The 25,769-nt window shown below is 49.6% G+C and overlaps 1 non-coding gene and 1 pseudogene across 1 annotated transcript; one reads left to right on the top strand and one right to left on the bottom strand.

Annotated features, from left to right (window-relative positions):
- Nucleotides 1-16,331, top strand: part of LOC102386294 — an 18,725-nt pseudogene extending 2,394 nt beyond the window's left edge.
- TRNAL-CAG lies at nt 16,172-16,254 on the bottom strand. Its single transcript has one exon. It is a non-coding gene; the product is annotated as a tRNA-Leu (tRNA).
- Nucleotides 16,332-25,769: the final 9,438 nt, after the last annotated feature.

The following is a 25,769-nucleotide window of genomic DNA, read 5'->3' as shown; positions in this document are numbered from 1 at the left end:
GGACGGACGCGCATTGGCTTCCTGAGCGGCCCGGCCCGCGGGCAGGTGCCGCAAGGTCCCTCTGTCGGGCACAAGGGGCTGCCCTCGCCCTGAAAGGGACGTTCAGGCTGTTGGCTGCACAGGCTGGGCTGGGGGGGCTGCGCCAGTCCCCTTTGCCCCCACATCGCTGGGGCAGCAGGGCTGTCTAACCTCTGCCTTTCAGTCCTGCCCGTCCTCAGTAGCCCTAGCACCTCAGGGCCCGGATGAAACTGCTGCAGTTACCAGGCTTGATGGGAGGACTGTCAGCTTCCTCCAGAGCCCCCATCCTACCACAGCTGAAACCAAACTAAGCAAAACAAGTGCTTCCACGTGTGGCCCCCTGAGTCCCATAGTGGCTTCACAGTCTGTGCCCCCAGCGCCTCATGCCTGAAAGCGGTGTTGCAGGTTCGCTAGGAACGTTGTCTGTGATAGGGTTCTAGGCGCAGTTCTCAGAAATGTCTTTTCCCCTTGAGGTGAGGGAGACCAGGCTAGAGCTCAACCAGGCTTCAAGCTCTGGCTGTGCCTGTACAGCAGTTGTCTCCACTGCAAAGCTGACCAGGGTTTGATTCAAGTGGCTCAGTCGCTGCTGGCCAGGAATCCTTTCATGCATCTCCCCAGCTGTAATTCTAACAGTAACACTGGCTGTGCTAGCTGGCATGCTGCATGGTTGCACTTGAATCAGTGACTGCCTTTCCAAAGAGTTGTCCTCAGCAGCTTGGTTCAGGTCAAAGCGTGGGGGTGCAGAGCACAGTTTGAAAGGACTGAGGAACCTGATTGTATGGTCCAATGCAGGTCTCATTAATATGTTAAATCCAGTTCAGCCTTGTCTGAGCTGGATAAGCAGTCAATATTACCTACCCAGGTAGCCTTGTCATGGAAGGTCAGACCTCTTTACAAAATTAGCAGGGCCTGGCTCTGAGTTGGGATCTTAGTTCCTGTGTGGCTCCAGCATGTGGAGCACAGGGAGCTTCAGGTTTGTCACAGCTAATGCATGGTTGATCTTCCTACTCTGCACACAGGGGGAGCTTAGTAAGTGGAAGTTTAGCCTTGGCACATCTTTTCATCCAAAAAAAAAGGGGGCAGACCACCTGAGAAACTTTCTGCCTCCTTTGAGTCCAGATGTTTTAATCCCTGATTAATTTGTGGGCTAAAGCATGGCTCCAAACCCCTGGCTGTTTGTCTTCCAGGTCAGGAGAAGGAGACCTGTTGGAACCTGCTTTGGCCCCAGCTAGGGTTTAACAGAGCCTTTTTGTCATACACAAATGCCTTTCAGAAGTGCTTGCTTTCAGTGCCATGGCCATTTTCCACACCAGCTTGGGTGGGAGGGAAAGGGAGAAGTGAAATGACTGTTCCCAAGCTGTGGCAGCTGAATTTAGTGCTTCTCTTGTAGGTGATGTGGTGTGCTCTGTCTGTGGCTCTCTGGGACCTAGACCAGCTGTGTTGTGACAATGGTGCATGTGAAGCGCACTGGCTGTGTTGGGGGCCCAACATAGGCAGTGTCCAGTGATTTTGTGACCTGATCATAGAAGGCAATCAGGTTGGTCTGGCAAGACCTGCCCCTAATGAAACCATGCTGGTTGCCCTTGAGCATCATCCCCGCTGCTTGGCCCATCACAGTAGGGCTCCTTGATAATTTTCTCAAACAGCTTCCCCAGGACTGAAGTAAGACTAACAGGCCTATAGTTGCCCGGGTCCTCCCTCTTCCCTTTTTTAAAGATGGGGACCACATTGGCCCTCTTCCAGTTGCGGTGCTCTGGCCAGGTGCCGGACAAGTGCTCGTAAAGCCGTGCCAGGGGCCCTGCGATAACTCCTGCCAATTCCCTCAACACCCTGGGGTGGAGAGCATCTGGACCTGCTGATTTGAACATGTCCAGCTCCTCCAGAAGTTCTCTAACCTGGTCCTCCCTGACCCTAGGCTTGGCAGAGTTTCTCCTGAGTCCGTCCTGAATCTCAGTAGGGGAATCCCGGTCCCTGCACAAGAAAATGGAGGCGAAGAAATTATTAAAAAGGTCTGCTTTCTCCTCTGGTGTGACCACCAGATTGCCAAGCATATCTTGCAGTGGCCCCACATTACCTTGCCTTCTTCATTCTCCCTATGCATTTAAAAAAGGACTTTTTGTTATCCTTGATGCTAGCCCTAGTTCCATATCTGCCTTAGCTTTCCTAAAAGCCCCCCTACAGACCTGAGCGGTAGAGTTATACTCCTCTTTGGCGATAGCCCCTCCCTTCCACTGGGTGTACGCCTCCTTTTTGGCAATCAGGCATTCATGAATGCCCTTGGTGAGTCAGGGGGGCTTTTGGGCACCCTTGCCCCCTTTGCTTCTTGTTGGGATTGTCACCCTTTGGGATCTGGGTATCTTCTCCTTAAGGAATGACCACTCATCTTGGGCACCCAGTTCCCCTACTCTCCAGGACCCTAGTGCCTCCCCCACTAATCCCCTCAGCTCATTGAAGTTGGCCCTCTTAAAGTCTAAGGCTACTGCCTTGCTGCAGGCCCTTGAAACCCTGCGCTGGATGGTGAATTCCAGCAAGTGATGATTGCTATTGCCCAGGTTGTCACCTGTGGCCAGGACCAGGTCCAGCAGGGCATTCGCCCTAGTAGGACTGTGCACCTCTTGGGTTAAGCTGTCAGACCTGGCTGACTGCTCCTCCCAGCAGACATCCAGGTAATTTAGATCACCCATGACAACTACATCCCCTGCCTTAAGTGCCTGCACAAGCTGACCTGGGAATTCATGGTCCAGCTCTTCCCCTTGGTTGGGAGGTCTGTAATAGACCCCCACCATTAAGTCCCTTTCCCCATGACCCCCCTGTATCCTGACCCAGAGCACTTCAGCCTGCCCCTCCTCTGACCCCATCCTGCTAGTTGAGGATGTGTATTGCTCTTTGATGTAGAGCGCCACACCCCCACCTTTCCTCCCTGTTCTATCCCGCCTGTATAGCCTATAGCCCCTAATGTTGACCACCCAGTCGTGGGATGAATCCCACTAGGTTTCTGTGAGCCCTACTATGCCTGGGTTTGAACTAGCTATCCGGACAGCGAGTTCCTCCTGCTTATTCCCCATACTACGAGCATTGGTATAGAGGCATTTAAGGCCTTGAATTGGAGCGTATACTGCCCTCCCCTTTCTCAGAACTATCTGGACCCCTGCTGCTTACCTGGGTACTCCTTGTGTATGTCACCTGTCTTGGTTGGAAGGTGTCCTCACGTCTTCCTGTGGCCCCATCCCCCGGCGAAGCTGTCCTCTGGATGTTGTAAGTGCTCCAGGCAGAGCAGGACAGCCTTATCTCTGCAGTTCTGAAGTTCCAGTAAATGCTTAATTTAAACCCATAACCCACCTCATTCAGGTGGGTGTCACCAGGGCAGGTGATAGGAAGGCATGCTCTTTCACTTCCTCCCAAAGCTGCTAGTGGATGGTGTGACTACCTGCTGCAATGCTGATCTTGATTTACTCTGAGCAGAGATAGCAGTGGTCACGATCTCTGCCCACAGATTTGGTCACTCACAGACAGAGCCAACCTGGGGACTAGCCCAGCAAACTAACTCTGAGATTTTCATCAGCTCAGTAATCTTCTGTTCTGGCAGGTGAACACACCCACCAAGACTTTTGGCCTTGGTAAGGGGTGAGCAGCTGATCTCAAGTACATAGAGGCATGCGCCCTCTGCACATTGCAGAGGTGGCCACAGGATACAAGGTTGTGGTGGAGAAAAGCACGGTGCCGGTGCGAGCAGCAAGAGAGCATCCAACGGATCTTCAATGCTAATACCAAGTCCAACCTGTCCTTCCAGGTGAGGCACAGACTGTGCTCTAGCCCTAGGGCATGGGGACATCTGTGCAGGGTGCATGAGAGATGCTACTTCTGTCTGAACATGCAGTCTAGCAGGGGAGAGTTGACCCTTCCTGTTCTGGGTGCAGTCACTTTACCATGAGAGCACTGTTGGCTCTTGCATGATCCAAAAGGTGTGGACATGCAATACATTACTCTGGGGTAATCTACCCTGGATTTTACACTGTAGCAAGGAACAGACACATGACCAGCTCTCTCAAATTGGCTGTCTGAAGTAGGTGCTATTAGAGTAGAGGTGGGCAATTATTTTGGCCTGAGGGCCACTTAAGGAGTTTTGGTGAGCTGTCACAGGCCAGGTCAGCACTACCCTGCGCCCAGCCCAACAGCTCACCAAAATTCCCTAAATGGCTCTGCCCCATGCTTGGTTGGGTGGCTGGGATATGGCCATGGATGGGTGGGCAGGGAGCAGCATCTGGGAGCGGGATGGGCAAGCGGGGCCCTGGCTGGGATTACAGGGCTGTGAGAGCCCTGGGGCAGAGCCATGATCCGCTCCCTGCTTGCCCCTGCAACAGGCGCCAGTTCCACAGGCAGGGGCTTCTGGGGAACAGATCACGGCTCTGCCTTGGCCCTGTGCTATCACTGCCCCACGATCCTGGGGTCTCCATGGAGACATGCTGGGACCTACACAGACAGGGCACAGTCATGTGGACAGGATGGGGCTGCAGATGGGTGGAGAGCTGTCTGGGAACAGGACAGGTGGGCAGGGGTGGGATCTTGGCGTGGTGATAGCACAGGGCCTGGGGCAGAGCTACGATCCACTCACACACCCCTGCCCATAGAACCAGTGCCCATCACAGGGATGTGCAAGCAGCAGATCACAGCTCTGCCCTGGGCCCCAGTCCTGCTGTGTCATAGCCCCATGATCCCGCCCACCTGCCCTGCTCCCAAACACTGCTCCCTGCCCACCCGCATCCCTATTCCATCCGCCCAGCTGCATGTCTTGCCTGCGTGGGTCCTGCCCTCAGTGGTAGGTACAGGGCAGATGGGCTGGTGTGCCCAGGTGAAAGTGACAGTGGTAATAGACACGTGACATACACAGGAGTAACTTTCTCCAGCGTGTATTTACTTCATACTGGAAAACAGCATTTCTTGTGGAGTGCTGTATACTTGTGTGCCTGCTCCCCTTCTCTTATGGAGCAAATGAAGACTACCCTGAAGTACATGTTTTGTCTTCACTTAGGTCTAGACAGTTCTTGGATGGGAGACTTGGAGGGAATGCAAAGCTGTGAGGACCCCTCTGACAGGCTATGTAGCATTGGGTTGCTGACAGTCCTGCTTTTGTGTCATACAGCTGAGCTGCTGATCATTTACAATCATTAACAGTCCCTGACACTGCAGAGGAGTAGGCCACATGGGTCTCAGATTTGCCGCTACTGCCTCAACTTCTGTTTGGAATTTCAGTCAGAGAAACTCTCTGTTATTTCCCTTTCTATGCTACTTGTGTTAAATAGCTACTTTGCATCCCAGATGTGGCTGAGTTTGGAAAGGGGTGGAGTGATCCCAGTGGTTGCAGGATGCTCTTTCCATACACGGTGTTGTCCCCCTCCCAGGTACTCTCTAACCCAGAGTTCTTGGCGGAAGGGACAGCCATTGCGGATCTGAAGAATCCAGACAGAGTCCTGATAGGAGGTGATGAAACAGTTGAAGGACAAAGGGCAATTGAGACACTCAGCAGCATCTATGAGCACTGGGTCCCCAAAAGCCGCATCATCACCACCAGCACGTGGTCATCAGAACTCTCTAAGCTGGTATGGTGCCACATGCTTTTCCTGTCAGAGGCAGTTCCTGACCTGTGCTGACTGAAGCTGGGTTGTGGTGCTTAGGACTGGGGAAGGGACCTTCTCAAAGTGGCTTGGTCTGATCCAGTCCTCTCCTTTCCCAGGCTGCCAATGCGTTCCTGGCCCAGAGGATCAGCAGCATTAATTCCATCAGTGTCCTGTGTGAGGTGACTGGGGCTGATGTGGAGGAGGTGGCACATGCCATTGGCACTGACCAGCGTATTGGGAACCGTTTCCTTAAGGCCAGTGTGGGTAAGTTCCAGTCTCTGCCATCTTGCTGCTATGTGCTGCCTACATGAGGCTGAGCACTGTAACAGGACTGAGAACCATCTTATTGCTCTGGAATATGTTGGGTTTCCACTGCAGCAGGGGATGGGAGTGAGACTGGATCAGCTCTTTAATTTACAGGGAAAATGGAGCAGCCATGTGCACTGGGAGGGCCCCAGGTATCCCACATCCGTGAGGCTGCTACAGTGTGGGCTGGACCACGGGAGAATGATCAGCTAGAACGAGCCTGGAGGAAAAGTGCACAGGGACTGGTTGGAGGCAAGCCAGCATTAGGAAACATGTTCCTTTGAAGCCAAGGAGGGAAAAATAGTCATGTGATTCCTTCCCCTGGCATCTGGGATTTGTGCATGAATGGGGGTGTGTGTGCTCCTTTGCCAACTCATTGATGTAGTCCAGGCAAATGGTCTATCCAGCCATTGTCTGTGGAGACTGAACCTCCACCCCATTCCAACACCTCCATGTGCCCATAGGCAGGGAAAGCTCTCCCTGCTGCACTTCTTGCTGCATGTGCTATGACTGATTGGAGGCAGCTCCTAAAGGGCACAATGCTGAAAGCTCAGCAAGAAGCTATTTTGACATGATAGAAGCCCAAGAAGAACAACAAGAGACCCATGTTGCTGCAAAATGAGCTTTCAGGGTGCCTCAAAAGCCAAAGGAGAGTATACAGGCTGTGGAAGAAGGCTACCAAAGAGACATACCAGGAAACAGCAAGAGCTTGTAGGGATAAAATCAGGCAGGGAAAGGTTTTAAAAAAAAAAAAAAAAAAAAAAGCTATACCCAGGGGTTGATCCAGAGGGGGTGCAGTAGCGCAGCTGGACCCCCTTTCTGATTGGATGATGCTAAAGGAGCCACTGAGGACTTCTTTAAAGTTCCCACAGCACTTTAGAATCTGCACACCCTTCCTGTTCATGCTCAAAGGCATATCCTCTCCCCTTCCATTCCCTCTTTCCCCACCTGACTCTACTGCTTTCCTCACTGTCCTGGGGCAGGGAAGCTTCAAAGCTGTTCCTGCCCACTCCAGACAGTCTGTGTGGGGGCTGGGCTCAGCTGCAAGCAGCAGCAGTAGGGGCGATGGGTGGGGGAGTCCCCTTTCCCATGCCTGTTCCTGGGAGACTGAGCAGGGTGGGGAAACGCACCCCTCTGCCCATCACTGCTGCAGCTGTCTAGCTGAACCCAGCCCCCACATAGCCTGGCTGGAATGGGTAGGTACAGTTTTAAACATTTCCCTGCCCCAGGGGACATGCCTTTTGTATGGAGGGGAAGGGGATGTGGATTCTTGCCCACTTTGAGGACTGTAAAAACAACTCCCTCAGCTCAGTCTGCCTGCACTGGTTGGTGAGGTGCAGGGGGAGAAGCTGGGAGCAGGGGTGCAGCCACACCTGCAGCACAGGTGGCTGCTCCTGTACTCACCTTTGTCCAATCCTGTATCTGCCCCTGAGCAGCTATACCTGCAATGCACTGAAAGAGCAACAGTTGGAAGCCCAGGGCAGGTGGAAACAAGAGAGGACTGTGCTCAGCAGCAGGAGAATGAAGCAGAGCTCCACAACCAGTTGAGTTATGAAAGAAGATTAAAGAGGCTGAGTGAAGTTTATGGAGGGAATAGGCTGACAGAAAAGGCAGTTTAGGGTGTGTGATGTGCGATGGAGGGATTTTTCTGGTCCCTAGGTTGCAGAGCTGAGTGCAAGGTGCTTGGTTTTTCTCATGCTCCTGGGTTTTGCTTATCTGCTACATGGGGCAGGGAAGGAATTTTTTTCCCTTCCTGTTGCTATAGGAATCAGTGGCATTTTTTTCCAGCTTCCTCAGAAGTGTTGGGTGTTGACTGCAGCCAAGACTGGGGATTTGAACTGAGGTTTGCCAGTGCTCCTGTTGGGTCTGAAAAAGCCTGAAGGTTCCTGGTTAGAGGGCCTTGCTCTTCCATGGTCCCTTCCAGCTTTGTGGTTCAGTGACTCCATCCAGCCCTCTCTTCACTCTGTGTAATGCTCCCCTCTAGGCTACTTTCTGAGGAGAACTTTGGACATGGGGCTCCAGGGAGTCAGAGGAAGCATGTGTCTGGGGGAGGACGGGGGACTCCTCACCCCTGTTGCAGTTTGTCCTTCCTCCTCTATCTCTTGCTCTGCTTTCTGGTGCCTGTTTCCAAGGCAGGTGAGCACTAGTCAGTAAGACCAGGACTGGGTGACCTGGGCAGTGTTTTTATGGTTCTCAGGGGTGCTGGTGGCTAGTTTGGCAAAGTGACTGTTGTAGTCACATTATCACAATCTGTGAAGCACAGTAAGCTTCTGACCAGTGGCTGCCTGCTGGCAAGGAGTTGGAGGAGGGTAGGGTTGAGTTTCCAGTACCACTTGAAGAGTGTATGGGTTCTGGAGTGTGCTGTGGCCTTTGGCTGGAGAGGGGAGCCAGCTGGATTCCTTTTGGAGTTGCTGGAGCCACTCCATGACATCAGCCCCAGCTGGAGTGGGAGGCTGACTCCAGCATCACTGCAGCTACTATCAATCCCACCCACCTCCCCTTGTCCTCTTTTATCCCTCTGTTTTACAGGCATTATAGATTTCATACATTTCATAGGCATTAGGGCTGGTAGGGACCTTGAAGATCATCAAGTCCAGCCCCCTGCCTAGGGGCAGGAAGTCAGCTAGGGTCAAAGGATCCCAGCAAGATAAGCATCCAAACATTTCTTGAATGAGTCCAGAGTAGGTGCCTGCACCACGTGTGGAGGAAGTCTATTCCATGCCTTGGGGGTTCAGACAGTAAAGAAATGTTTCTGTATGTCCAGCCTAAAATGGTCTTGGAGGGGTTTATGACCATTAGTCCTTGTTATCCCTCAGGGTGCTCTGGTGAACAGATGTTCCCCCAGATCCTGATGCACACTCCTTATGTACTTGTAGGCAGCCACCAGGTTCCCCCTGAGCCTGCGCTTCTCCAGGCTGAAGAGTGCAGTGGCTCTCAGCCTCTCTTCATAAGGCCTATTCTCTTGCCCTCTGATCATGCGTGTGGCTCTCCTCTGGACTCTCTCAAGCTTCTCGACAGCCTTCTTGAATTGTGGAGCCCAGAATTGGATGCAGTACTCCAGCTGCAGCGTCACTAAGGTTGAGTACAGTGGGAGGATGATATCCTGAGATTTACTTGAGAAGCATCTATAGATGCAAGCCAGAGTTTTGTTTGCTTTACCAGCTGCGACATTGCATTCGTGGCTCATGTTCATCTTGTGGTCAGTCATGACCCCCAAGTCTCTTTCAGCCGTGGTGCTAGCGAGCGTAGCTCTGCTGAGCCTATAAGCATGCTGCGGGGTTTTTTTCCCCTGAGGTGGAGTACCTTGCATTTATCGGTATTGAACGTCAGTAGGTTTGTATCTGCCCACTTACTAAGTTTATTCAAGTCAGCCTGGATCACTAGCCTGTCCTCAGGTGTGGATGCTATGCCCCAAAGTTTAGTGTCATCGGCAAACTTGGCCAGCGTGCTTCTGACACCACTGGTCACGGAGCACCATAATGATTTGCTACCGTCGACTACTACTCTCTGGGTCTGATCTCGGAGCCAATTTCCCAGCCATTGGACTGTGGTGTAGCTGAGGCCACAGTTGGCCAATTTTTCCATGAGGAGAACATGGGACACCAGATCATATATCTGGACTTGAAAAAAACCTTTGATGTCAATCTTTTCTCCCTTGTCCAGGTGATATGTCATCTGGTCATAGAAGGAGATGAGATTGGTCAGGCAAGACCTATCCATGACAAACCTGTGCTGGCTGTCCCTCAGGATGTTGCCATCAGCCAGCTTATCAAGAAGGGTCTCTTTGATAATTTTCTCCAGAATCTTACTGGGGATTGAGGTCAAGCTGATTGGCCTATAATTCCTGGGATCTACTTTCTGCCCTTTCTTGAAGATGTGTACCACATTGGCTTTCTTCCAGTCTTCAGGTACTTCACCTGAGCACCAAGAGTTTTTGCATATTTTTGCCAGTGGTTGGGTTATGACACCTGCCAGCTCCTTGAGTACTGTGGAAGAAACAAGCTTCACTTTGTTGTTTGGTTTTGAAGTTGTCAGAGACTCTTTATTATACAAGCAGCTGCAGGGGAGGACACTGAGCCCCTCTCACAGACAGTTAAAGCAAGCTTTTTATATGTTTCAATTCAGGTCACATGATGCAAGATATAACAAGTCAAACAGAAAACTGGTTTGAACCAGAAAGCTGTGAGAGGGCATAGACCTATTGACCTCGTAGGCCTACTCAGTGTTATGGAAAATTTTACAATGCACTTCTTAAACAGAAATTAAGGCCTGGGGTTCTCCTCTTCCACATTCCCCCCTTTTGTACTTATAGTACAACCGATGAGATTTTGTAACCGTGTGTTGGGCAACAGACTGCAAGTGAGCCCACAGGAGAACAGTCTGACTTATGCATCCTTCGAGGCACAGTGAGACTTGTTCTTAGGTAGAGTATCTTCCAATGCTCCCTTCGGAACAATGGTGAGACTAATCTCAATTGACCCAGCATCACGTTAGATATATCTGTTGCGTCTTTTGTGGGATGCACTAAGGTTACAATTGCGTAGCAACAAAAGGAGTACTTGTAGAAAGAGAATAAACCCAAGGACCATGATTGCGATATAAAATAATTTGGCCCCAAGTCCGTCAAACCAGTCCCAAAGACTCCATTGATTGGTTTGGTGTAGTTTAGCAGCTTCTTTCTCAATAATTTCAACCTGGTTCTCAATAGCACTAGAAGCATCTGGTATATAAACGCAGCATTCTGATTTTACCAAAGCACACACACCTCCTTTGCTAGCTAATATATAATCTAAGGTGAGTCTGTTTTGTAGAGTCATTTGTCTCATTTCTTTCATTTCTTTACTTATTTCATGGAAACCAATGGCAGTAGCATTAGCTATTTTCTCTAGGGATGCTGCAACTTTCTTTATTTCGGACATAGCTAATCCTGCGCCATAGTTAGGGAACATTATACCCCCAAACCTTTGATTTTCTGTGATTTCATGAACATTGTGAATTCTTCCTTTAGGTAATTGAGATCTAATAGTAAAGGCAGCATATGCTGCAGAGACATAGCATGTTCCTCCCCAACCGGAAGGAAGATTTTTATAAGCCGTATCTCCACATACAAAATAGCAACCAGTTAGCGCAGTAAACGAAAAGTTACAAACTGGTTTTAACATCCATACTGAATAATAACCTAAATATCCAGCTGAAATGAGAGAATAACCGGGTATCCGGAGCCAAGTACCATTTACCTTAAATTCTACTTCACACTTACTGACTCCTACTGCAACACGAGATCCATTACAGGTCCAACAAAACTTTCCAGGGGTGGTATACGCTAGTCGTACATAGTCAGCTCGGGTACAATTTATATCTTGCCAAGTTTCATTCCCATGAAAGAGTGAATAAGGAGCTGACATTTGGGTCGCATTCAAGGGTACTGGTATCATGGGTATCCCTCCGGTAGAATGGATAGGGACATGACTACATATCCAACAACTAGAGACATTTAAGTCTATCCTAATTTGGTTGACTAAAGACAAAAACACATTTCCATAGGCCAGGTTTAAAAGTCTAATACAAATCATCAATAGGAGGGACTCCATGTTTGGTTATTAATGGGCTCTTTTCTTGGAGTCTTAATCTTTAATCCTTGGTTTCATCAGGAGGAACAGTCTTTTTGCAGTATGACACGTGGATCCAAGTAGATAGTCCTTGACACTTTACTGCAGTGTTAGTGGTGAGAAGAACTTGGAATGGACCTTTCCAGTGAGGTTCTAAAGCTGATTTCCTTTGGTGGATTTTTACATGAACTCAGTTTCCTGGCTGCAAGGAATGGCAGGCTTCTTCAGGCTCTCTGGGTAAAGCTTCTTGGACCTGTGAACAAAAAGCAGTAACACATTTCATTAATGCTTGACAATATTGTAATACAAGATCATCAGCTAAGTGGATATTAATCTGAGAAGGCAGTAAGGGTGGGGAGGATGGAAGTTGCATAGGTCTCCCCATCAGGACTTCATGTGGGCTGAGTCCAGTCTTCCGATTAGGGGTGGATCTCATGCTCATTAATGCTAATGGTAGAGCATCTGGCCATTTTAAACCAGTTTCAGCACAGATTTTTGCTAGTTTATTTTTCAGTATCCCGTTTTGTCTCTCTGTAGCACCTGCTGACTGCGGGTGATAAAGGGCAGTGAAAGTTCTGTCGAATCTGCATATTTTTTGCATAATTTGCCCAGTAAAGTGAGATCCCCTGTCACTATTAATGTTAAGTGGGATTCCAAATCACGGGATAAAGTCCTTTAAAAGGATTTTAGTGAAAGCTTTAGTATCGGCCCTTGCCACAGGATAGGCTTCAATCCAACTTGAAAACATACGAAGTATAACAAGTACATATTGATATTTACAACATTTCGGCATTTGTATAAAGCCAATCTGAATATTTACAAATGGTCCCCAAGGTGGGGGATGTGCGGCTTTCTTAGTTTAACAGGTTTGCCTACATTATGGGCTTGACACACAGGACAAGCCTGGCAGTAGTGCTGAGCGATGGAAGGAAAATTTGGAGCATACCAATCAGGTTGAAGAGCCGTGATCATCCCCCCTTTGCTCACATGGGCCACTCCGTGGTACACGCAAGCAAGGTAGGGAAGTAAGTCTTGGGCGCAACCAGGTGGCTATCCAGGGAACACCAAAGGTGGTCAGGGTGTAATATGCACCCATGCAGTCTCCAGGTGTCTTTTTCAGAATCTGCGGCCTGATCTTGGAGAAGTGCAACATCATGAAGTGTTTTAATAGGAGACTGTTCACAGGTATGAGAAAAGAACAATTGCTCAGCCTGAGGGGGTGAAAGGGCCGCAGCTCTGGCTGCAGTCAGCCAGAGTATTTATTTCCATGCGTAACTTCATCCTGGAAAGATTGGTGAGCAGCACATTTAATAATAGCAACAGCAACAGGTAATTGAAAGGCATCTAATAAGGCAGCTACATAAGAACCATTATGAATGGGTGTGCCATTTGAGGTAAGAAACACTCGTTGTTTCCATAATTGCCCCTAATCATGGACAACACCAAAGGCATAACACAAATCTATATATATATATATTAACAGTTTTACCTTTACCAAGGGTACAGGCACGAGTGAGGGCAACAAGTTCAGCAATTTGGGCAGAATAGACAGAAGGTAAAAAATTACTTTCGAGTACCTCGTGCTGGGAACATACAGCGTAACCTGCAACAAGAGAGCCTTTAGAGTTTCTTAGGCAGGACCCATCAACATACAAGCCTAGCTCAGCATTTGGAATTGGAATGTCCTTAAGATCAACCAGGGTAAAATTAAATGAGCGGTAACAGCGAGGCAGTCATGAGGCTCACCATCAGAAGGTGCAGATAACAAGGAAGCAGGATTAAGTACAGGACACCGAACTAAAGTAACGTGGGCCGCAGAAAGTAGCAGAATTTCACATTTAGTTAAACGAGCATTTGAAAAGTGCTGGGTTTTGGTTTTTAAAAGAAGTGCGGTCACTGAGTGGGGTACGGCAACAAAGGGCAAAGCTAGAACAATATTTTCAGATGATTCTACAAGAATAGCAGCAGCAGCAACTGCCCGAAGGCATGGTGGAAACCTGGTTGCTACAGGATCTAAGGCTGTACTATAGTAGGTGATAGGATGATGTTTATCTCCATAGGATTGAGTAAGTACCCCCAGAGCAAAGCCATCTTTTTCATGACAAAAGAGTGTAAAAGGCTTTGAATAATCAGGAAGTCCCAGTGCGGGTGCCTGCGAAAGGGCAACTTTAATGACAGTTTCTCCCATTTGGGGAGAAATACCCTGTGTTCCAGGGCAGAAATGCAGTAGTCTCTGCCATGGCATTCCAGGGAGGGCTTCTGGGTCGGTGGGACCTGTCTGTGCCAGGAGCTGCAGGGTGAGTTCTCTCCTGCTTCAGGGAGTCCTCCAGCATCCACATCAGCAAGTACCTGATGGACGAGGGAGCTCAGCTGCACATCTATGATCCCAAAGTGAAGAAAGAGCAGATCATGCAAGACCTGTCCCATTCTAGCACCTCTATGGATGACCCGGAGAGAGGTAGGGCCAGGTGTTTGCCCCAGGGTTGTCCAGCCTCTGGAAAGTATAATACTCTCAAGATAGCCCAAACAGTTAGTGTCTAATCCTGTTGTGCTTCCCATACCAGAGAAGATCTGTGAGAGCCTGCTGCTTCTTGATGACTGCCCCCATAACACCCGTCACTCGTCAGTGGGAGCCCCCGTGCTCTTTGCCTTTTGCTATATAACGTGTAGCAAACTGAGTTAATCTTCTGGGGTTTGGCACAGTTCCTGTAGTCATTCTGAGGGTGGCTGCCCTGGCTGTGTGTTTGTGTGTCCTGTGTTGCAGTGTTGAGCCTGGTCTCCATCGCTTCAGACCCCTATGAAGCCTGTGACAATGCCCATGCCATTGTCATCTGCACTGAGTGGGACTTCTTTAAGGTGAGGAGCCCCCTGACCTGGAACAGAGAAGAGTGCTCTCTGTTTTCTGGCTGCTCCTCTAACACATGCCGGCTGTGAATGGAGGCCTGCAAGCAGAACACCTGCTTCTGTGGGGGGCAGGGTCTTGTGTGCTGAATGACACCAAACCTAGGCTTCCTCCTTTCCTTGACTGAGCCTCCTGCAGGCGAGTACTTGTCCATCCTTTGGGGCTCCTCCTGGCAGGGGGTGGGACTGGACAACTTCCTGAGGTTCCTTCCAGACCTATCTCTTTGTGATTCTCAGCACCCTCCTAGCCCTTTGCCCCAGGGGTCTGTATTTGGGCCTGCCAGTTCTCTCTGACTCATAAGGATGTGGATAGTATTATGATTTTCCCTGCCATGGAGGAGTCATAGGGTTGCTCTGTGACAGGAGCAAATAACTGATTGGGTCCTTGACCCTCCAGACTGAAAGGCAGTAAACTACTGGTACTGGCTGATCTAACCATAGCTACAGGCCGTGGTGCCACAGTGGAATGTTGGAACTAGAGCACTGCCTTAGTCGGGGCAGTCATGATCCTGTAGGATCCCTTGGAATCCAGCTGTGACCTCTTGACCTCTGCCCTAAGGTCTGCAGCCTGATGATTCATAAGAGTATTTCTGTACCCAACATGGCTGTCTCAGTAGAAAATCTTGTCAGAGGTAGCCATGAGAAAATCTATAAGGCAGTGCTCAGACCGGCTTTTATCTTTGATGGAAGGAGAATCCTGGACAGTTTGCATGATTCGCTGCAGCAGTTAGGCTTCCAGGTATTTCCTGGGCTTTCTCGGTTCTTTGCCACAGAGGAATTAGTCTATTATTTTCCTGTAGTCAGAAAATGAACAAAAACTAAGAGCTGGCATTTTCTGAGGGGTGTCTTGAGTCTGATGTGGAGGGTCTTTTAGTTTAAAAAGGCTGAGGACCATTGATGTAGCATGAGTAATAAGGAGGGAACTGGGTTTCCTGTTTGCCATGGAAAAAACACAGATTTTCTATTTCAAAGAAAAAAACCCCTGGGAAACTGTGGGTTTCCCTTGCAGGCTGGCAGAGTTCCAGCCTATAAGGGGCTGCTGGGGGATGGGGGAGCAGGATTCAGGGGGTGCCACATGCATGTGCATGTGCACACATGTACATGGCAGCCAGGCACTGTGGTGGAGAGCAGCTCCTGCAGTTCCCTGTGCTCTGGCAGGTAAGACTCCAGATTGAAGTGAGCAGGGAGGTTGTTCACTGGTGGCCACATGATGTAGGCACAGGGGTCCCAAGAGGCATCTGTGGTCCCAAGCGACTGTGAGCTGTCTACTTGCAGATGCCAAAGCACCTTGGCTGGGCTCTGCTGGTTCAGTGTCTGAGTCAGGAGGGGTATCAGCCTCTGGAGGTTAAGTCTCCTTGTCTACGCACCCGACCCCCTGGGGTAGCTCATCTATTTTAAAAAGAAAGCACCCACACCCACTCCCTGTCCCTGTGGTTAGCTGTCTGCCTTCCAGCTCCCCGAGCCTCCCCTCCCCTCCCCGGCCCGTGCTCCCGGGCCGCTGGAGCGGTCTCTGCCCGGGCAGGGCGCGCTGCCATTGCTGAGCTGCCCGCTTCCCTCCCGCAGCCCTGCGCGGTCCTTCTGCACCCTGGGGCCTTGCTCCGCCCGCCGGGCTCGCGCCGCACCCGCTCAGCCCCGGCCGGACCAGGAGACGCGAGGCGCTGCAGGCTCCACACCCGCCCCCACCCGTGTCACGGGCCGAGGTAGGGTTAGTAAAATGTAACTTGTCAGGAGTGGGATTCGAACCCACGCCTCCAGAGGAGACTGCGACCTGAACGCAGCGCCTTAGACCGCTCGGCCATCCTGACCTTACTAAAAGGGCTCTCAGGGTGTGCTCTCAAGCAGATCCGTGTCATTTCTCGTCCCATAGCTTCGCCTTTTTTAGAGCAGGGTCCTGCAGCTTCCACTGGCCCGTGCCCCACAGGCAAGAAAAGCGGCTCTCCCTGCCACTGTCTCCAGACCATTTTTTTTCTGAGGCTGTGAGCACCTTCAGAGAGGCAATGTGCTGCCGCAGGCGTGAAGATCGCGGTTCTGAACTTTCTCCACCTCCAACCCATGGAGTTTCATACTGCCCCTTTCCTCCCATTTCCCCGCTATACTAACTTATAGGAGCTCCTTCCAATTCTTTTGGAAGGACACCACCACGTGGCTACTTTAAGACATAACAATTGGCTTGTGCGTTTCTCCTCTTAAGGTCGGAAAGACGGGGGCTTTTTGGACAGGCAGATGAGTCACTGTGCCTTGGTTCGCCTTACTTGTGGTATTAACTAAAACAAGAGAATGCACCCCAGCTCAGAAAGCTGTGCAGGTTGGGAGCAGCTCCGCCATCCCTCCCCACAGCGGGGGAACTTAGCATCAGGTGCTTGATGGGATGTAAAAAGCCCCATTCCATTAAAAAAAATTGCCTTCTGCACCTTTCGAGACAGGCTCTACAACTAGGGCTCTGCTTGCATGCCCAGGTTGACAGGTCTATTTGCTAAGCACTTTCTGCAGTAAGAACTGATGGGTTGGCTAATTAATTCAACACCCTTTGTATTTTATAGCAAGGAGCGTCTCAAGTGCCTCTGACTTGCAGTGACAGGAAAGGCTTAGCACCTGCTGGTAGAGCAAGGGACCCAAGAGCAACTTAAGACACACAGTAGAATTGGTGTGTGATCAATTGAAGAAATTAGACATATACAAGTCAGCAGGACTGGATGAACTCCACCTGAGAGTGCTACTCTTCCAAAACTCATGGTGATCTGGAGTGGTCCTTGAGGACTGGAAGTGGGCCAATGTTGTGCCCATCTCCAAGAAAGGGATGAGGGAGGACCCAGATAACTATAGGCCAATTAGCCCAACTTCTTCCCCAAGGAAAATCTTGGGAAAATTCATTAAGGAGTCTCTCTGTGATAAGCTTGCAGAAGGTAGAATGCTGAACGACAGCCAGCATGACTTGATTGCAGGCAGGTCTTGTCTTACCAAAGTCATCTCCTTTTATGACCAGGTAACTTGTCACCTGGATAAGAGAAGAGGTTGATGTTCTATACCTTGACATCCAAAAAGCCTTTGATCTGGTATTCCACGATGTTCTTACAAGAAAATTGGAGGACTGCGGGCTTAACTGTGAGACAGTTAGGTGGGTAGGAAGGTGGGTGCAGGGTAGGACCCAGAGAATCCTAAGGAACAGATCTGTCATCCTGATGAGAAGTGGGCAGCAGTGTCCCTCAGGGGTCAGTACTTGGTTCAGTAATTTTCAGCATCTTTATCAATGATTTGGATGTGGGGGTGAAGAGCTCACTAGCCAAGTTCACAGGCAGATCGAGACAGGCTGGCAAATTGGGAGAGTCAGACGCAGATGAAGTTCACCACTGAGAAATGCAAAGTGCTCCACCTGGGGACCAACAACCCCTTAACACACCTACAGGCTTGGCAGTGCCAAACAGACCAGCACCACAACAAAAGGAACTTAGAGGGAATAATAGAGTACAGTATGAACCTGAGCCAGCAGTGTGACACTGTAGCCAGCAGGGTAAATAATACCCTGGCATGCAGCAATCAATACATCTCCAGAAAAGTCAAGGAAGTTATTCTTCCACTCTACTCAGCGTGGGCAAGACCCCCAACTGGAGTACTGCTTCCAATGCCAGGCGCTGCACTTTAACAAGGATGTAGTAATGCTTGCAAGAGCCCAGAGGAGGGCCACCTGTCTGATCAGGGACTTGCACAGCAAGCCGTACGAGGAAAGGCTGTAGGACCCGAGACTCTTTAGCCTGAAAAAGAGAAGTCTGAGAGGGGATTTGGTAGCAGCTTACTGCTACATTAGGGGTGTACATCAAGGGCTCAGTGAAAAACTGTTCACCAGGGTGCCCTTGGGGAAAACCAGAAGTAAATGTCCACAAACTCCTAGAAGACTGTTTTAGGCTCAATATTAGGAAAAATTTCTTCACAGTTAGAGTGTCCAGACTGTGGAATAAGCATCCTCCAGAGGTGGTGCAATCACCTACCCTGGAAATCTTCAAGAGACTAGACAGTCACCTTGCAGGCAGTCTTTCCTGCCTGGGGCAGGGGGGCTGGACCTGATGATCTTCCGAGGTCCCTTCTAGCCTTGCAATCCATGAAACTTTGCTATGGGATGGACTATTAAGGACACTGGGTGCTGGAGCTAGTTAGCTGTACTGTTTCCAACCAAAACAAAACACATCACATGCTTCTTCTACCTCAGCATCAGAAGGAGCAGAGATGCTCAAGGCCCAGTTTACTTTGAGACACTCCCCATCTCAAGGTGATTTGCAGCTTGGATTTTAAGCCTTTTATGTGGGCCAGGGAGTGAGAGCCCAGCAAAGACTGCAGGAGTAAAACCATTGAACAGTGGTGGAAAGTAACTCAGCCTACAGGCAATTTCTATCATTCTACATAGTTTGAGCCTACAAGAGAAGAAAAAAGAATAATTGCTGATCTTTCTGCCCTAGCAAGACAGTAGGGGATTCAGGCCCATGTTTTATTTGCCTACATGACTAGGGAAGCTAGCTTGGTCTTTTCTAGCAGAAGTCAATCTTCTGGGGAGGCATGCTATAAAATTAGCCCCACACCCTTCCTGAGGGTCTCTCCGATCCCTTTCCCTTACTTGATCTGCTGCACAGCTTTCTGCCTAACTTGCCACTGTCGTGGGAGAAAACTCCCTGGAGTTCGTTGTCTAGCCACATAGGAACCAGGCAACACAGGTAAAGGCTTTTGTCATGGCGGGGTCCTATAGGAGGGCCGTGATCTCCTTAAGGCCCTCTCTCCGTGCCAATTTGGCCCAAGGGCACCCTCTATTCTCGCCCGCCCCCGAGGGCCCCCCTTTTTCCCCCCCCGCCATGTCTTCGATCTTAAGTTAAGTTGGGAGGCTGCCTTGCGTCTCCTCGGCATGGTTAGCTGGGACCTCTGTCCCCATGGTCTCCGGGACCCACCGGGGGTCTCCCTGTACTCTGGGTGCTTCCCAGACACCCTAGCCTTATGGGCTATGTGTGACTCCTACCAACCCCTAATAACAAGCCCCAAGCCTCGCAGATGTACTGGACGTTGGTCTGTCAAAATCAACTCACCCGCTCTCCCGGGCCTCCTCTGTTGCACTGCCCCCTCCTGAGCTCTCCGAGCTCACTTGGGGCCTTCCCTGTGATGTCGCCCCACCTTTGGGGCCTTCCCTACAATGCTGCCCCCTTTCCTGGGGCCTTCCTACAATGTCGCCCCCCTTCTCTGGGGTCTTCTCTAAAATAACCTAGCCCACTCCGGGACTTGCTCCCAAGTCTCCGGTCCTCTAGGCCCACCGCACTGCTACCCTCTCTTATGCGGGCTCACTGCACTGCTATCCCCTTTAGCCGGGGCCCACTGCAGCACCTTGCCCTGCTCCCAGGGTGCCATACTGCTAACCCCTTTCGTCGGGGCCCACCGCAGCACCTTACCCCTGTCTGAGGTCTACCGCTGTGCTAGCCTTCAACTGGGCTCGTTACGCCCGTCTCGGGCTTCTCATTAAGGCGCTCCCCCTCTTCAGGGCTCGCCGTGCCTGCGCTGGGCTCCCTAATAGTGCCGCCCCCTCTCTGGGGTTCGCTGTGCCCACGCTGGGCTTCTCTAAAGTGCGCTCCCCCTTCCTGGGGCTCACCACGCCCCCGCTCCGGCTTCCTGGTAGTGCCCCCTCCTGGGGCTCGTCATGCCCGCGCTGGGGCTTCTCAAAACGCCCCTCTCCGGGGCTGGGGTCTACGCACCCCGTAAGTTGCGCCCTTACTGGCGCCAGGGTCCTCACACTCCCTTGTGAGTCCCCACTGAGGCCTCCTCCAACCCCTTATAGCCTCACCCTAGCCACCAGTCTAATACAAACACTAAAGCAAACACAAGCCTCCTGGCTATAACTTAACTTAAGGCCGCCTGGCTGTAACAACATCATTGCTCCAGCCTCTGGAGCTCTTGCACGCTATACTTGCCATCAGCGTTCTCCCTATATCCTAGCCAAGGGAGCTCCTGCCTCTCCAGCTGCTAGCAGGGAACTGCTAGCCTGGCCTCAGCCCTGGGCTTTATGAGGGCCAAGCCCTGCCCCTTCCGGCCAGCTGACTCATTAGTTGCCAGGGCAACCCACAGCTGTGCTCTGTCCTGCCAGGGCTCTCTCTCACTGGCAGTTTCCACTCTCTAGGAGCGGGGCAGCGAGGTGCCCCATGACAGCTTTTACTGCAGTTTATTTGCTCGAGCAAATGACCATAAGCCAGTAAAGAGGCAAAATGCCCCCCCCCCCCAAGGGTGGGGCATTCTTTTATATTTTTTACAACAAGGCAACAGGGTTAATAAAAAAGCAATACTTACAGCAGCGCTTCACAAATTTTCATAACAGACTATTTCTGTTAAGCTGAACTAGCACTTTTTAAAAACTGAAGTTAAGTAACAGTTACATGTTATCTTTTACATTCCAATCTGTATTTCTGTTTTGAGTTTTGCCATCTTTTCTTTTTGGGCCCCTTTATCTTGTTTCGTTCCTTGCTGGTTCGCAATACAGACTTACAGAGATTCACTTGCTGCCTTTCACTCAGAAAATGGTTAACACAGTTAAAATGGTTACTTAACATAAGCAAATGGCTGGCTTAGCTATTATTCTGCCTTGTGGTCAGCAGCATTGCTAGGCCACAGGTTATGCCTTGTATTCAGTTGCAAATTTAATACTTCTCAATAATCTAAACTATTGTTAACCTAACAGTATGCTATCAGAAAACTATTTTATTTCAGGGTAATAACAAACTTGCCCATCACACCACTGCTACTTGCGACACCTATGCCACTGACTGGGCACCCTTATTCTATCCCATCTGCTGCCATCAACACAGTTAAATACTTTCTGGAAAAGTTTAATCCACAGAAGCATTATGCCACAACCCGCTTTCACCACCTTCCTGGAGAATATGCATTACAGCCGAGAGCGGTATTAGGTGATCAAAAGCTGCTGTTGAACTGTTCAAATGCATGGATCCCACTTGAATCAGAAATATACCTTTCCCACTCAGATCTTAAAGTAAAGCTGTGATCCAAGATACCAGGAAGGAGTTTGGTTTACAAGAGGTACTTAGCTGCTAGTCATATTCTGGACATCAGGTCTGTTTTAAAAGGCCACCCAGGAACTTCAAGAATGAATAAGGATTTTTAGGTGCTTAACTTAGGATATTTAGTCAGGTCTAGGTAAGGCCAGGAACATACAAACCTGTAACAGAGGAACACAACAAGTGCATACATAACAGTAGCTCCATCACTTCAAGCCCAGTCAAGCAGATGCTAAAATCCATTTGTGATCCCTTCACAACAGCTTTAGTCCGTCAATTCACCAGTTCAATGAGGTTAGCTCTCACCACTGCTAGAGCTCAAAGATGTGGCAAAAAAGCTACTTGGGGTAGAGAATTATTTTGGTGACAGAGGTGGCACAGGAAGGTTGAGTTATAGAAGCAAGGCCAACGTTTTGCATGGAGTTTGAGGATGAATAAGAACCTTTCCATTAGGAAGGAAGTTAAATGTCACCCTAAGGCAGGCAGGCAGGCAGGCAAGGTTCTTTTGAGTAGATGTGATAGTTTTTATTAGACCAAGTAGTTAGAAAAAAGTTTTTAAGCAAGCTTTTGGGTGCAATCACCCTTCTTCAGGCATAGCAAGTCTGCCATTCTGAGACTCCAAGGAATAAGAGAAGCTAAAAAAAAAGTGTGGCAGGATGTCAGTGAGATGTAAATAGGTAGAAATTAGGAAGACACCATCCCCCTCCCCCACTGCCCTGGCAATTGTGCCTGCCATCACTTCAAAGGGTGCAGCCCCATGCTGCTGCCCTCACTACAGCCCCATGTGCAGGAGGTGCTTCACCAGGGTGTTGTCCCCAACAGACAGTGTGAGTTCGTGCCTGGTGCGCTATTGCCAATGAACACACAGGGGTGGAGGATCCAACTTAATCTTTATTGTTTCCAGTCTGCGCAGAGAGGGGTGCTTGGCAATTGTTTGCAAAGCAAGCACCACCGGTTTCTACCTTTGGGTACCTTTTATACATATGTTTGCAAGTGTATCGCTCAGTGATTGGTTACAAGCCACTGACATAAGACGTTCTCTACTGAGCATGTCTCTATACCTATGTTTTAGCCATGTAATTCATTTACATACATATATGTTTCATTAACATACTTTTGCCCTGCCCAGGGGTGTGATTTTTAGCATTATGAGACCTTTTTCTGAACTTCTTGCTATCTTACAAGTGTCAGGGAGACATTATCCTGCTGGTGTTAGGGAGGCATTCCAGGAATCCTCCGCATCCCACACGCTGTGCTCTGCAAGCATCTCTTAACACACACATACCACACCCCTCCCAGCATCTGCAAGTTGCCTTAAGTATTTAGTTAGATATAGTTTGCAAAAGCTAGATATACCATAAAAAAGATTACATCAAGGGCAGTGCAAGGTGAGCTGCGGGGAGAAGATCCCTGAGAAGATCCCTGCGCAGCTCCTCCACTCCCTGCTGCACCTCAGAAAACAGAGCCACAGGGAATTTCCCTGCAGGGAATAGCTGCCACCCAGCTTCCTGCCCCTGCAACAGGGTGCTGCAGGGAGCAGAGGAGCTGCATAAGGATCTTCTCATCACTACTCACCCTGCACTGCACCAGTGAAGCACCTCCTGCACCCAGGGCTGCCCCCCACAGAGCAGCAGGGTGAGCAGCTGCCGGTCCCTGACACACTGCTTCCCTCCCTCAGCTGCCTCTACAGCCCAGTGGGCACCATCTTCTCAGCCGTGCCAGATTGTGCCTGCCAGGCTGCAAAGGCACCCAGGAGAAGGAAGCAGAGTGGCAGAGAACAGTGGCTGCTTGCCACTCTTTGCTCCACCCTGCTTCCCTGTCCTGGGTGCCTCTGCAGCCTGGCAGGCATGATTGGGCACAGCTGGGAAGAGCAGGGCCCCACAGAGAGGCTGTGAGTTCTGTGCTGCAAGCAGGCACATGCAGTGGGTGTGTTGCCAACACAGCACAGGGCGAGCACCTTCTCTGTGCAGTCTTGCTCTTCCCCACCATGCGGGATTGCACCCTCCATGCTGCAGAGGCACCTGGGGCAGGGAAGCAGTGGCAGGGAACAGCAGCTGTTTGCCCTGCTGCTCTTCACATAGCAGCCCCACACACAGGAGGCACGGTCACCAGGGCAGCATGAGGCGAGTAGGTTCCCTACAGCGCCCTGTTGTTCCCTGCCCCTGAGCCTCTGCAGCCTAGTTGGCATGACCCAGTGCAGCAAGGCCACTCAGGGATTTCTGCAGGGATCAGCTGCAAGCTCCATGCTGCCCTGGCACCACACTTGCTTCACATGGAGCTGCAATGAGCTTGCAGCCTGCTCCTGCCCCACGTACAAATCTGGGCTGCCCCTTGGAAGTGTGTGCAGCAATGGGGAGCCAGACCTCCACCTCCCCCAAGCCACCTTAGGCTGTCCTGCTCCACTGCAGCCCTGGACTCCAGGCACCCGCTGGCTGGCAGCAGTAGCAGCAGCCCCAGCCCCCTCCCTACATGGACCTCAATCCCCCTCCCCCCACTTACTTGCCAGAGCTGCCCTGAAGCTGCCTGGGGCCACATGCATGTGCTGTAGTAGTGTACGGGCACATGGTGCCCCCCTGAATCACTGCCTTTCTTCCTCTTACTCCCAGCTTCCTGCAGGCTGGAACTCTGCCAGCCTACAGGGAGCTCATGGCCAGCAGACTTTGTCATAAAGGAGCTTCCCTCCCTGAGGCTTCACCGAAGTATTACTACAATTATTTTCCAAACTTCAGGTTCCACCTAGACTACCTTCGCATCCCACCAGTTGAGAAACACTGGTCTACAGCAGCAGATGCCGTTCTGTGATGCGCATAGCACTAGTGGTACGCATTAGGAGATTTATTGTAAGTTACTTCACGTAACAAAAAATTTGCTGGTGGTACTGTGGTGGGAGAAAACTCTCTGGGGTTTATTGTTTAGCTGTATAGGGACTAGACAACACGGGTAAAGTTTACTGCAGTTTATTTGTTCGAGCAATGATTATTAAGTTAGTAAAGAGGTAAAATGGCCCTCCTTAAAGGGTGGGGCGTTCTTTTATACTTTTTATAACAAGGTAAGACTACAGGGTTAACAAAAGTAATATTTGGGCGGTGCTTTACAGATCTTCATAACAGCATATTTCTATTAAGCTGAACTAGTACTTTTTTAAAGTTAGAAGTTAAGTAACAGTAACATTATGATACGTTAGTAAGAACTTGTAGTGGTAGATACTTCTTAAGGACACGATCACTGTACTTAGAACAATGGCTTCTTTGGCTTTTTCTTTGCTGTAGCTGATTTTACAGCACACAGACACAGATTCACTTGCTGCATTTTACTCAGAAAATGGTTAACAGTTAAAATGATTACTTGTTGACTTTTGTGAAAGATTTATTTTTTTAGTAAAGAGAAAAGATTAGAAATAACAGTTATAAAAGCTATATTGTAACAAAATGAGTATAAACAGTATGAATAACTCTGCAGTTTTAATAACTGTTCTTCTGGGGTATGTTATAGTCTTAAAGTGTTCGGTTTTGGCCGATTTAAAAGTGTTTAAAGGATGTAGTATTTGGAGTTTGGTGTTTTCTGGGTTGGGTAGGACTTTAAAAGGGTGATAGTTTATTAGTGGACTTTGGTTAGTTTGAGTTTTATATTATCTAATGGGCTGCAGGTCCAGGAGGTGTTTATTTTTTCCATCTGCTTCTGGCTTACTTTTGTCGCAGTCAGGTGGGCTTGTGGTGTTTTTGCAAAGTTCGCAGTCGTCTTTTTTTGGTTTTTTCTTTTTTAGGTTAGGGAAGCTCGTGTTGGAGCTGATCCTGAGCTCTGGTGAAACTTCTGTCTTTTTTGTACGACTATAATGAATCTAGTTGGGTTTTTTTTTGTTACTTTTACGGTGGTGTGGGAGGTGAGGAAGACTTGATAAGGTTTTTGTTACTTAGGTTTAAGGGGAGACTGTTTTTAAGTTTTTACATACACTCAGTCTCTAGGCTGGATGCGATGTGCTGGGACATTGGTAGGTAAAGGTTGGTTTAAAGTAGTATATTTATGGAGAGATTTTAACAGACTGTAGAGATAAAATATAAGAGATGAGTTTTTTATTGTTTAAAAGAGAAGAAGTGTGAGCCGGTAGTAAGGGGAAATGTTGGGGAACAGGGTGTTTAAACAGCAGTTTGTAAGGGTTGAGTTTTAGTTCTCTCTTGGGGGTTGATCTGATGGACATAAGAGCTAGTGGGAGAGTCTTAGTCTATTTTAACTTGTTTTTAGTACATAGTTTTTTAATTTTTTGTTTCAGGGTTTGATTTTTTTTTTTT

Source organism: Alligator sinensis, unplaced genomic scaffold (assembly GCF_000455745.1).
Source record: "Alligator sinensis unplaced genomic scaffold, ASM45574v1 scaffold14_1, whole genome shotgun sequence".
Classification (NCBI taxonomy): Eukaryota; Metazoa; Chordata; order Crocodylia; family Alligatoridae; genus Alligator; species Alligator sinensis.
This window is presented reverse-complemented; position numbering and strand designations above follow the sequence as displayed.